Source organism: Protopterus annectens, chromosome 17.part0 (genome assembly GCF_019279795.1).
Source record: "Protopterus annectens isolate FY-2018-M chromosome 17.part0, PAN1.0, whole genome shotgun sequence".
Taxonomy (NCBI): domain Eukaryota; kingdom Metazoa; phylum Chordata; order Ceratodontiformes; family Protopteridae; genus Protopterus; species Protopterus annectens.
The window spans coordinates 111,474,159-111,488,232 of record NC_056751.1 but is presented as its reverse complement, the minus strand read 5'-3'; the positions used below and the strand labels follow the sequence as shown (position 1 = coordinate 111,488,232).

Sequence of the window (14,074 nt, the reverse complement as noted above, 5' to 3'; positions counted from 1 at the left end):
AGCAGTTGCCTCATGGCTGTAACTCTGGATTCCATTCTGACACCATGTTGCTCTTGTTATGTGCATTAAAAAGAGAGTCTTGGGTGTTCATTTAAGTAGTTTATTGTATACAAGTATATCAGGATGGATGGCAGGAACATTAAAATTGAACACACTATTTAGCTAATTGACTAAATACTTGCATGCTCACACTCTAGCTGCTCACTCAGAATGATACTCTTGCTTGCACGTGCTCAGTACTTATATGCATGAGCTGACTCACTAGAGAGCTTATTAAATGTATATTACATACACTGTCAATAATCAGTTTAAAACCTGCATAAATAATTGAAAATAAAATGTAAACGGATTAATATTCAGAAAAAAACAGCTGTTAGCCAGTTAGCCCAGAACTGCTTTAACTGGAGAGATGAACTGTGCCCTTGCTGTCTACCTTTCAAAGTAATAGTGGGTTCCCAAGTCCTTGCAGGCAGTTGATCACATGTTGTGTTATGCACCAAGGGAATGCTCTAGTACTGTGTAACTACTTTAAGGGAATATGGTCTGGCACTACTGTGAATTTCCTACCATATAGCTAGAGTTGGAGCTTTTGGAGCACCCATACTGTTCTCAAATACTCCTTTTCTTTGGCTACATGCAATTCTTGTATTGGCTGAAGTCTACGACTGTGGTGTATTACTGGGTGTTATGCACAGCATACCACCATCTTACTCTCAGAATACATAACGCAAAAAACAGTATTTCTTCTACAATTCTGTTAGATTATGTAAAGCCTTCATATGTTAGACAAGCAAAAGTTAGTAGCAGTTGTAATTGAAGGATGTTTGTCTCTTGTAATTAGGTTTAAGAAGATTGGTAGAAGTTAATTAAAAGGGTTGTACCAATGTGCGTTGTGGATCACTGCTGACATTTACAGGGTGAGGCAACTGTGCAGGTAGGTAGGGACAGTCATCTGCTTTAACAGAGCTGAATAAAATCAATGTTTGGGGCACCAATCTTTTCAGAGCTTTCCTGCTACTGAAGAACATTACTCTTTTGGGCTTTTGAAAATCAGTGATCAGCTAATGGTTCTGGATTGCTGGGCAAATAACTTCCATTTGGGGAGTAAAACCTTCCACATTTTGTTTTTATGACAGAAACTCAATGTATTTTTGTGAAATAACTTAAAGCTTGGAAGAATGTTTTTATGGATTGTCACATAACTTTTAGTCACTCTTTACTTTGAGGTGCAACTTTTTATTTTTGTGGAAAAAAAGTTGTTAAATTAAGTTTTTCTTTGTTTTTCCTAACTAAAATCTGTGTTAAAATACTTTTGGGGGCTGGGAAGCGTCTAAAGTGCGTTTTACTGTTTTTTTTTCCCCTAAAAACTATTTTTTAGTACTTAACTGTTATATCAATTACTGCTTTCAGTCTTACCTGGGCTTCAGGTGTCATTTCCAGTTTCATTGTGAAACAACTTACTGGTTCTTCATTCTTCCTTCTTCCAGCCACAAAAAAAGAACATTTTTAAACAGCCTTTGCCCCTTCAGCAGGCAACAAATTTGCTTCAACCACAAATGGGTGACTCTGCTGTGGCCATTTTTGGTTCGTTAGATGAGTCATCATCTTCCTTGGCTCCCTTTGGTGTAGCCCATTCACCCGACATAGACTGGGCGTTAGACACATTCTGTGTGGCTGTTGGAATGGCTTTGCCAGGCAGTGTTAAACCATTCTTGATCTTGGAAAAAGGAGCAGAAAATGTTTCTCTGCCTAGCCAGACTGGATGCCTGCCCCAGTGACTATTTGCCTGACAGGATTTGATCTGCTTCTAAAGAAATTCCTTTCAAAGAGAAGCAGAAAGTTAAACATTGACTTCTATTACTTTGTACAGGAGTGATTTGTTGCACTTGGCATAGGGCTTAGTTCAGGCTCTTGACCTTTATTTCTTATGCTACTGGTAAGACATCAGACTTATTTTATTAGGTAATGCTGCAGACTACTAGATTTAGCATTTCACTATCTTATATATTTGACAGTAACTGATTATCAACTATATTTATACCTTTATTGTCCCTTTTAAAGTATTATATTTCCTTAACCATATCAGATTTAAAGCACATCTTATGCAAAAGATTCTCAAAAATTGATCATCAGCAGATTAAAGTCAGCAAATTGATGGTTTATTCCAATAAGGATCAAATCTATAAATTAGAATGCTGGGAGAAATCTTAAAAATCCTTTGGTAAATAATTTTTATAAGTTTACAAATTTCAGAGCTGTATTTACTGTATTTCAACATTTTTTTAATTATTTTCTTCCTTTAGATAGTTCAGTTTTTTTTCCTGACTTTAACTATCAGTTAAATGGCATAATTTATGATCCCAACCACAATATTTATATGTGTGAGATGGATATTTGGCGTCGGTATCTGGATGATTGTTGGTTGGTGTGGAAGGCTGATGAACTGTATCTAAAGGAGTTCCTAGACTATCTTAATGGCAATGTATGGGGAATAGATTTCAAACTGACTTTCCATAGTTCTAGGATTGTTTTCCTGGATGTGGAAATCAATAGGAATTTGGATAATACTTTATCGACTACAATTTTTAGAAAGTTTCCAGAATATAATTCCCTATTACATGCCTCCAGCTTCCATCCCCAACATATCATCCAGAATATACCTAAATCCCAATTTCTAAGGGCCAGGAGGATCTGCTCGAATCAACAGTTATATATAAATACCCGAGATGACCTTGCCAATAGATTTGTAAAGAGAGGTTACCATCTAGGGATTGTTAATTCGGCCAAGAGGTGGGCATCGAATTTAAATCGTAAAGATTTATTGTGTTATAAGGATAGAAAGTTGGATGTGGATAAACAACCTATTAGGTTGGTCACGACATATGGACGAAATTCAAAGGGTTTTATGAACATTATTGACAGGCATTGGAATGTGCTAATGACCGAGGAAAGATTAGCCCCCTTTCTTAGGGATAGATGTTCCTTTTCATTTAAAAGGGGACGGACTATAGGTTCTAGGCTTGGTCATTATAAGAAATCTTTTCTGAGTCTATAGCCCCTGTTCAGTTATCCCTTATAGGTGGACCAGTTTGGGGATGTATGCCATGTGGCCATTGTTCCTTTTGTGTCCGTGTTTCTAAAACCTGTGAATTTACCAGCAAAAACACTTCTTTGATTTTTGGCATCAAGTTTTGGGCTAATTGTAGTACAGAATGGGTCATATATTTGGTGACCTGTACCTGTTCTGCTTTTTATGTGGGGCAGACTTCTAGGGCGTTTCGCCTAAGAATTTGTGAACATCTTAGTGATATCAAGAACAAACGCTTAACTAATGCTCTATTTAAACATAGTCTAAAACACACGACAGCTTCTTATAAGTTTGTCATTATTGATCACATTAGTGGTATTTGTAAAGACAAACGGAACTGGCATGAGATGTTGAACTATAAAGAAAAGAAATGGATCATTAAGCTTGGAGCTCTGTTTCCACCTGGTCTTAATGACCAAATGTAATCACTAATTAACTATGAGTTTTCATTGGTTCTGATGTCATTTATCCAGAGATATATACACTGGGTAGTGAGAATCTTGTGAGTGTTGGTTATCCACTGAAGAAGGCTATGTGAAGCCGAAACCGGTATGGATTTTCTGATTTTTTGGTTCCAATAAACTTTTGGGACTGTTCACCATCCATTATTGCTGGCTTTTTTTCTTTTTTTTTTTTCTTGTTCATAATTTATTCTATGTAATGACCAGAGTATTTAAATAATACTTTAAGCTTGCATACTTTATTATTTGTAAGTAGTTGTAAATTTTGCTTAGTTTTGTATTCATAGTTTTCAGGATTGTTTATGTACATGATTTTTCTGTTAACTCTTGAAATAAATCTAATGTTGTTACCCCCAGATATTTATCATGTTTGTTATATTGTATGATATTATGTAATGGCTAAATCAAAATAAAAAAAAAATGAAACAAAAAATGTTACTGGTAAGCAGAAAAAGGATTTTTTCTGACAATTTCCAGTTTATTGAACAGGAAAATGATTTTTGGGGATAAATTTTGCTTTCTCTCGTCGGGTAACTGAATTCTGATTCTGAGGGGAGTGTTTATTCTAATATTCCCTTAGAAGAATTTTCTTTTTCTGAAACCATATCCAGAATGAGCCAGTTGTTTCAGAGGGAACAGAATGGTGTTGCACTGTCTCTGAAAAAATATTATGTTTTATTACAAAAGGAATTTTCTAAATCCATTCCTGTTCCTCCGGCTCTTCCAGCATTAGAGGATGTTTTTACTCAAGACTGTAACTTGCCTGACAGCCTACTGTTCCTAAAAAGCAGATAGATTGCATAAAATTCTTCAGTCATACAAATTTTCATTTTCTAATCGAGTGTCTGACCCTGCAATGATTTCTGTGCTAAATCCTATTTCTGCTGTATACCTGGTAAATGTTAATCCCTCTTCCCCTAATAAGGATGGGAAAGCTTTTGATAGATTTGGGAAAACGGTATACCTCTGCCACTCTTAATTTTAGAATTCTTAATTGTCATGCACATATGTTGAAGTTTATCCTTGTATAATTTGAGAATATGAATAACATTGTAGCCACCTTTCCCTCATTTGAGGAAAAATCTATGAATAATCTTATTGCTTCTGTGTCTCAAGTGACTAAGCTTGTTCTAAACTTTGCCATTGGTTCAGGTGATGCATGATCCAGAGCAGGTGATACTGGAACAGTTATGAGAATGTTTGCTTGATTATATGCTCAAAATCTACCTGAGAATTGTAAAGCTGAAAATTCGAACCCTCGTTTAGATAGAGAAGAGAAGTGGTTTTAAGACTGTGCTGCTGAGGTCCTGTAGAAGTTTGGGGGGGGGGACTGATTCAGGGGGTTGCTCAAATTTATTTTGCCTTCATTTTCCAAGTTTGATAAAGGTTTACATCTACCTCTGAACACTTTTTATAAAAAACAAAATAAGCAGGCACAGAAGGCTTTTGGCAAGCAGACATTCAGAGAGTAATGGCAAGGGAGCTCTTAAAAGAAAAACAAGGTTAGCCAACAAGAAAGAATGACCATCTGCAGAGCCCCCCCTCCCCTTCTCACACTGGAAAGCCTTTAAATCTTCCCTAAAGTCTGGCTTTCCATTTCTTTAATTGGTAACATATAATTTCAGACAAATTGCTCCTGAAAGTGATACGTCAGAGATACGTATGGCAGTTGGAGTTACTTTCTCCTTTTCACTGGATTCCTCTTCATCCACCAAATCAAACTTCCTTTTTCCCTTCTGTCATGCAGCATCCACTGACTCTGGGTAATAGAAGCTGCCTGTCCTTCAAGGAAATGTTTTTAATCAAGAATGTTTCTGTTACCAGAGAAAGAAGGCCCTTGGAGACCAATCTTAGATCTTTCTTTCTTAAAGCATTTTGTGGAAAACCCAAAGTCAACATGCTGTCCCTTCATGACCTATTACCTATAATTCCCCCTTTACATTTCTTAGTAATGCTAGATTTAAAAAGGTGGTTATCATCACGTTACTTTAGTCTCAGATTTCAAATATTTCTTAAGGTTTTCTATGTCTTGATTACACTTTCAGTTGTCTGCATTACCCTTTGGGCTATCTGCTGCTCCAGGGGGGTTCACAATGTCTTGCCAAGTCATAGCATACTGCAGGCTACAAGGTATCCACACTTTCTTATTTAGATGACAATTGCTTATCTTTGCAGAGTTTTTTTCAAAGTGTTGAGAATCTCACACTTGGATGAGAGATTTCCTTCATAAACTGGGGTTTCAAGAAAACATCCAAAAGTCTTGTCTGACTCCTCCTCACAGGATTGCTTATATCGTAGTTCAAATAACTTTTTTCCCCCCACAGGGAAAAAGTTGATCTGTATCTAGATCTTTTCCTGAGTTTTTCCACTCAGCTCAAATCTTCAACAGTTTCTCAAAGATACTAGGATTCATGGCCCCCCATAATTCTCATGACACCTCTGAACAGAGTCCATATGAGAAAGGTTCAGTGATACGTAAAATCTTTATGGTCTCAGTATCCTGATGTACCAGATTCCTGCATTAGAATTTCTAAAACTGGAACTACTTTAATGGAGGGATCAGTTTCATCTGAGTCCAAGTCTTCCATTTTCCCTTCCATCTCCAGCACAGTCTGTAACTGTAAAAACCTTAGACTTTGCTTGGATTATAGTGTCTGTAGAAGTAAAGGTGCAGGATCTTTGGAATAAAAAGGACAGACCAAAATGCAGAAACATAAGAGATTTTGACCGTAATAAAAGTTCTCAGCTCTCTCAATCATCTGTGGTCTCCTGGATAAGTAATTACAGACAACAACAAAGTCATGAGGTATATAAAGAAACAGCGAGAACCACATCCTACCCTCTCTGTATACAAACTGCGGTAGCCGAAAAATATAGCAAATCTGCTGGCCAACAAATTCAGCTCCAGTTTTGCCCCCCCCCCCCCCCCCCACAGCCACCCCCTAAGTAATGCCATCAAACATACCCTCAAACTATCACTAGGAAGCAGGTTCTAAATGTGCTGTGTAAGTTAAGAACACTGTATCAATGGGCCTGATAAAATCCCAGGATGCTTCATAAATAGCCTGAAGCATGACCTGTGTGGACCTCTGAAGTCACTATTTAACCATAGTCTCTAGACAGGCTTTGTACCACATGAATGGAGGGCTGCAACAGTCATCCCTCTGCACAAGGGCAGTCCATAAAAGGACTCTGGAAACTGCAGAACTACAGATCCATATGTCTGACTAGTTTCATATGCAAAGCCATGGAAAGAATTCTCATGGGTATGATTACTAGTGACATAAAAGACCTTCAGACACTAAATCCAAACCGTTTTGGTTTCATCAAAGGCAGATCATGCCTACTCAAACTGGTAGACTTCTTTGAAAACGTCACCAAGAAAATAAATGAGGGCAAAACAGTGCATACTGCCTACCTTGACCTGACTAAGGCATGTGATACAATACCCCAGAAGGGCATTGTAAACAAACTCATGGAATTAGGCATTAACCCCATGTTACACATTGGATAGCCAGCTGGGTCTCCGATAGGACCTAGAAATTAGGATAGGGAAGACCACCTCCACAATGAGGCCTGTCACTGGTGGAGTCCCTTAGAACTGTGTGCTGAGCCTGCTCCTTTTTGGCATTTACTTCTAAGAAGTCAAAGCCAATGAGAGAGGCCTTTGGCTGACTAAGTTTCTGAGCAGCCTATCTGTCCCTGGAGGAGTGGTTTCAGCCCAGAAATTATTAGTTTATTGGCCATTTTGGGCTAATTTCTATCGCTTTTATTTCCCTGCTATAAAACCCACATTTGCAAGGTTTTTGTGCTGGTATACAGCTCAGCAAGCTCCTGCCTGGTGCCCTGCAGAGATCTACAACAGCAGAGAGACAAAAGAGAGACTTTGGAGTGATTAAGTATAATTTTTCTGCATTTTCTTGCCTTTAGCTAATTCCACCTAAAACACCGATGTTCTAGAGTTTCTGTTATTTAAAAAGCTTGTTTCAGCTACATATTGTACTTATTTTACTGCCTGCATTTTAACAAAGTCGTTTTTTGTGTGTAAATTACCTGTTTAATTGTTGTAGGCTACTGATAGCCATTTCTGTGCATTTAAAGTGTTTTTTGATTGTATCTATTTTATTTTCTGAAAAAAAACAAAAAAGCAAAAAACAATATACTTGTTTTCCCACCTTTCTAAGCTAGTATAGTCCAGTTTTCAGGTTAGTGCTGAATTCAGGGCTGTGTTACAGGTTTCTGTGTTTGCCCTTACCTTACTTGGGTAGAAGGAAGTTTCTGTGCTCACTGTGAGAGGGGGAGCTTTGAGCAGCCCATCTGTCCCTGGAGGAGCGGTTTCAGCCCAGAAATTAGTAGTTTGACTATTTTGTGCTAATTTCTATCTCTTTCGTTTCCCTGCTATAAAACCCACATTTGCGTGGTTTTGCGCACCAGGTAGTGCCGGTTAGCTAGGGTATAACTATTCCCGGCAGCACAAAGTCTGCTCTCCAATTTTTCCCTTGGAACTAGACAAACTTTCAACAAGCACTCAAACCATTCACTTCAAATCCCGGCACTTGCTCAAAACTCATAGCAAGCACTAATAAACCTTAGCACTAGACCCTCGTATACTGTAGAGAAGGACAAGGCTCTCTGTTCGACCTTACCTGCCAATCAGTAAAACAGTTCACTGTACCTATCCAGGCATGTCCAAAGGGCAGTTTCAGGTGTACTCTCCGGTCCAGCTGGTGAATCTGGGCATTTTGAGGCAATGTTACAATTGCCTCATGTACACAGACAACCCTCTCCTCCTTCCACCAAACACTAATACATGCGAGAGATGCAATTATACAGCCAAACTGGAGGCTAAGCTCTCTCAATTCAAGACTGGACCAGGCAGTCAAGAGGAGAAGGGAATTACTTGCATCACACCACCAGTCTCACATAGACCTATGAAACCAGCACGGGTAAAAAACACACATAAATACATGAAAACATACTCAGAGGCTCTGAATAAAAATCTGCAAAAGCAACAGAGACCTCCAAAGCAGACATCCAGGCAACCTCCACCCCCCAACACAAACCATGAAACACATACTTCACAAAACCAGTGTGCCACACAATCACAGCCCTTAAAGCAAAATAACATACCCAATACACTAGTAATAGGTGACTCTGTAGTCAGGCACACTGATGTCCCACTCACTAGGCTGAACAAGGAGAAGGTTACTGTTAACTGCCTGTCGGATGTCAGGATCCGCCACATAACACAAGCTCTCAAGTCACTCCAGAACAAGTACAAATATGACTCTGTCATTGTCCATGTTGGTGTGAATGACCTGAGCCATACCTCCCTGGACTACATGAAAAGAGACATGGAGGAGCTCTCTGATCACGTAACCCAGGCCGGTATGACCCTGACCTTGAGTAGCATCCTGCCCTCACCAAGAATGCTACAACAGTATAGAGAAAAAATGATCAATTTCAACAATTGGCTAAGCTTCTGTTGTCATTCAAAGGGGATCCAGTGTCTGTCAGCCTGGGATGACATGCTCGACAAGCCATGCTGCTTCGCTAGAGACTGCTTGCACCTGTCACCCTTAGGCTTTCAAATACTGGCCAAGGCTCTTGCCACCCCCATAGTGCCTTTTTTAAGCAAGGCTCAAAAGACAGACCCACCGCCGTAAGTAGTACAAGTAACAAAAAACTGAGGGTAATGCTACTCAATGCCCGAAGTTTAAACTTCAAAATGCATGCACTGGAGGCACTCCTCAGTGTGGAGAAGATCGATATATGTGCAGAAACAAAAACCTGGTTTAAGGCTCCAGAGTCCCAGCACTACCAGGCTACAACTCATACCATACATTTTGGCCACAAAACCCGGACAGAAATACAAAAGGCAGGGGAGTATCCATATTCATCAAGGATACCCACACCTCCAGGTTAGTGGCACAGCACAATGCTTCAGAGACCATCCACGTGCAACTAACAATGGGCAAAACTGCTTTTCAAATTATAGCTTGCTACAGATCACCCACCATGTCCCAAGACCCCCACTCCGCATTCCTGGAAACACTGGGAAACATAAAGGTCCTACCAAACACCCTGATATTGGGTGATTTCAAATACCCAAACATTAACTGGGAGAACTACTCAAGTGCAAACTCCCTTGCTTAACATTTCCTAGAATTTATCAACTCAAACACCCTGAATCAACTGGCCAACACCCCCACCAGAGGTGACAACATATTGGACCTGGTCATCACCAGTATGGGCGACTGGTGTTCCACACCGGAGGTCAACCCCTCGCTGGTTAGATCTTGACCATAAACTAATCACTTTGGATATCCACATACCGCCAACACCCCTGGTCAAAGAAACCACCATGAAAAACTTTTCAAAAGCAAATTTCATGTTACTTAAGACCGAGGTGGGAAGTTTCAAAGCCCCTATGCTAAAGGATAACGCTGTCCAAGCTGCAAAATTCTTTACTAATGCACTCTACAGGCACCTACAAGAATGCATGTATCGTGCTATCCCAAACAAAACCAAAACTCGCTCCTCCAAGAAAAGGAAACCAGTCTGGTGGACACCTGCCATAAACAAGCTATACAGTAGAAGGAGGAAACTAGTACAGAAAAGAGTAAAATCCCAAGAAGGGAAGACATCCGTGATCAGTATCAGCAAGAAACTACGTTCCCTCATAAAATCATCCAAGGCTAGCTTCGAAAGAAAAATTGCCATGGACTTCAAAAATAACCACAAGGCATTCTTTAGCTATGTCAAGAATCTAAGTGACAATTATCAGATCTGCTCAGAATGGCACAAAATACACTGAACTACCGACTGATATAGCCAACATCCTGGCAGACAGGCTCAGTGCAAACTTCACCCCCCTCTCGCCCCCAAAAGGGCCCATAACTGTACCAGAACAATGTAGTGCCCCTGAAATCACAGACACTCAGGTTAAAACAGCCCTCTCCAATGCCAAAAACACGGCATCACTGGGACCGGACGGTGTCCCAGGCTGCGTCCTACATGAGCTCAAACATGAACTAACCCCTCACCTAAACACACTGTTTAAACTCAGCCTCTCCACAGGCTATGTGCCCACAGAGTGGTGCACAACAACAGTTATTCCACTCCACAAAGGTGGAGCCACAATGGACCCCGGGAACTATTGCCCTATAAGCCTGACTAGCTTGGTCTGCAAATGGATCTCATTAACAGAGACATTGGAAACCTCCAAACACTGGACCCTACCCAGTTCGGCTTTAAGGGCACATCATGCCTCCTAAACCTGGTGGACTTCTTTGACACAGTTACTAAGGCTATAGATGAGGGAAAGGTGATCCACACAGCCTACCTAGACCTCGCAAAGGCCTTTGACACCATTCCCCACTCTGGTATTATAGACAAGCTCACCAGCCTGAACATAAACCTCTACGTCACGAGATGGGTTGCCAACTGGCTCACAGACAGAACCCACATGGTAAGAGTTGCAGGAGCTAGGTCTGACTTTAAACCGGTTACAAGTGGCATTCTCCAGGGCTCAGTCCTAGGACCCCTCCTGCTCGGCATATACTTCTCAGAGGTACAGGGAAGCACAGGAGGTCTATGGCTGACCAAGTTCGCAGATGACTGCAAACTAGGGGCTATAATTGACTCTCAGACTGACACAGACATCCTCCAAAAGGGTCTCACTGAGACAGATACCTGGTGTCAAAACCATGGCCTCAAGCTAAATGCCAAAAAGTGCATAGTCATCCCCTTTGGAAAAAACAAAGTACCCACAAACTACCACATAAGTGGTAGCCCCCTAAATACGGAAGACGTAATAAGGGATCTGAGGTCCCAAGTAGATAGTAACCTCACCTTTGATAGTCACATTGCCAAAGAGGTTAGAAAATCCTTCTATGTGGCCCACCTAATCACAAAAGGGTTTGCATCCAGATCATCGAAAGAGGTCATTGGGCCCCCTCTACGCATCAGTCATCAGATCCATCATAGGGTACAATGTCCCATTTGGGATGTACCTTACAAGACACCTGCAACAACTAGAAAGACCACAGAAGTACCTCACCAAGAGGATCACTGGCCTCAAGCAGATGCCCTATGCAGCTCGACTGAAGAAACTCCAGCTGTACTCTTTTGCATACTGCCTACTCAGAGGTGATCTCTGCCTGACATACAAGGCCATGTCCAACCTAGAATTGATGGACATGCTCCACCTAAAGAAAACCATATCCCCTCCAGCCACACGCTGCAGGGATCTAAACCTCACCACAACAATAAATAGGACATGATGGAGGGATAGATTCCTGTCCCAGAGACTTCCCTTGCTCTGGAACAAGATTCCAGTCTACATTAGGCAGAGGTCCTCGCTAACCCTCTTCAAGAGAAACCTTGACGAGTGGATGGGGAACAGAAGGTTTAGCCCGGGGAGCACTTCAATGGCTCTGCTGGACAGAGGCACAGGGAACTAATCTAAGGGGGTGGCGAAAGCCGACACATTCCGGCTAGGGTTATAAATGTCTTCGGGCAGATAGCCTAGTACCTACCTATGACTGCAATGTAGAAGCAGTCATAGAATCCCCCCAAGACACTAATATCCTACAGGAAAGATTAACACAGACAAAATGACTGGTGCCAAAGACATGGCTCAAAATTCAATGCGAAGAAATGCATAATGGTACCCTTTGGGAAATTGGCCACCCTAGGTAACTATCTCATTGATAACGCTTACCTAAAAGTGGACCCGAGTAGTCAGGGATTTGGGGACGTATGTGGATAGTAACCTGGCTTTTGACCAACATGTGTCTAAGGTAGTAAGGAAATCATTCTATTTATCAACTTGTATGCAATGGCATGGCATCTAGGTCCAAGGAGAGGTCATTGTTCCTCTGTATCTGGCCCTTATCAGACCCATCATTGCATGTAATGCCCCTTTCCACTGATGTCCAGTAGTTCTCCTTTCTTTTGCAAATGGCCAAGGGCAGTTACCATAAGCTTCCTCAGAGACTGAAGCTGCTCACACAAGACGGGTTGTTTGATATACCCCAGATTAAAACAAATTCAGTTATCTGACTGAATGATAAGAGTATTAATATCTTTTAGGCATCTGTTTTGTAGCAGGTATTAATGGAAGCAAAGAAGTCTGCTGCTAGGAAATCACATATTATTAAATGGAAAATATTTTCCAGTTGGTGCAGTGAAAAGAACCAGCTCCTTTCAAGGCTAGTATTTATCTGGTCCTACAATGTTTTTGTGAGCTATTCTCCTCTGGCCCTTTTTAGGGACTCCTCTGTCAAGATTCATTTTTCAGCCATTTCAACATGTCTTTTCATGGATCCTCCGCTTTCAATGCATTCCCATTTTGAAAAGGGTGCTGCATACCAGGCCAGCTAAAAATAAAGGATCTTCTTTGGAATCACAACTTTGTGCTGAAAACATTAACTGTGTTTCCATTTGAACCAGCTCATCAAGCTGAGTTGAGGTTCATTACATGGAAAACAGTTTTGCTGATAGTTTTGTCTTCTGTAAGAAGAGTGAGAGTTGTAAGCCCTCGTGGTGGGTCAACCTTATCTTTTTTTCCACAAAGATGAAGTTTCCTTGAGAAATAATTCCTCTTTTTTGCCTGAAGGTGGTATCTGAGTTTACTTTGAGCCAAGCTATCCATCTCGCTGTCTTCTTTCCAGAGCCTAAAAATGAGGGAGAGAAGATTCTTCATACTTTGGATATCCACAGACAACTTAGATGATATACGACAGATATAAAACCTTCAGAAACATCGATCAGTTATTTATTTCTTATGAAGATAAGAAAAAAAAAATAAAAAGAAAAGCATGCTCTGTCTAAATGGTTGTTGCATATTATCTCCTTTTGTTATACCTACCAGTATAAACCAGTTCCAGGCAGGGTCAAGGCCCACTCTGCCAAGGCCTTGGCTTCATCAGTGTCCTTCTGGAAGTTTTCTTAAAGCAGCATATTGGTCTTTTGTACATATTTTACAAAGCACTACAAATAGGATTCCCTTTCCTGGTCTAGATTATTCTCCAAAGGCTCAGCTCACGGACCCAGCTCACTGACCCACATCCTTCCATCTCCCAGTCACTATAAGGTACAGTAATCAACCCATATAGCTAAAGCTGCTGCAGCAGTGATGAAATGATGAACATAATACAGCTGTGTATGTAAATTTACTATAACAATAGATGTTTGAATAATCGCTGCTGCAGTAGCTGTGCCCTCTATTCACCCCCATAATTTTGGTATATGTTTTGTTGCCAGAGTGTGCACATTAATTTTTTATTTACCTAGCATTACCCTCTTTCAGTTGGCATGATAGCTCTGAAGGGTTTGGTGCCCAAACCATTAATTTTCTAAAGCTCTGCTTGAGCTGTCAACTGTCTGCACACATGAAAAGTGCCTTTAAGCTCTGGAACCTTTTCAGCTGTTGTATCCTCTGTAGAATATAATCCATGTAGCTAAGGTTACTGCAGCAGTGATCATTTTTGATTTCCACCACAGTGTGTATCAAAAAAAT

General features: G+C 40.6%; 1 protein-coding gene across 1 annotated transcript in view; it reads left to right on the top strand.

Moving 5' to 3' along the window:
- Positions 1–14,074, top strand: part of TMEM175 (transmembrane protein 175) — a 668,934-nt gene that overhangs the window by 286,293 nt on the left and 368,567 nt on the right. The window lies entirely within an intron of this gene.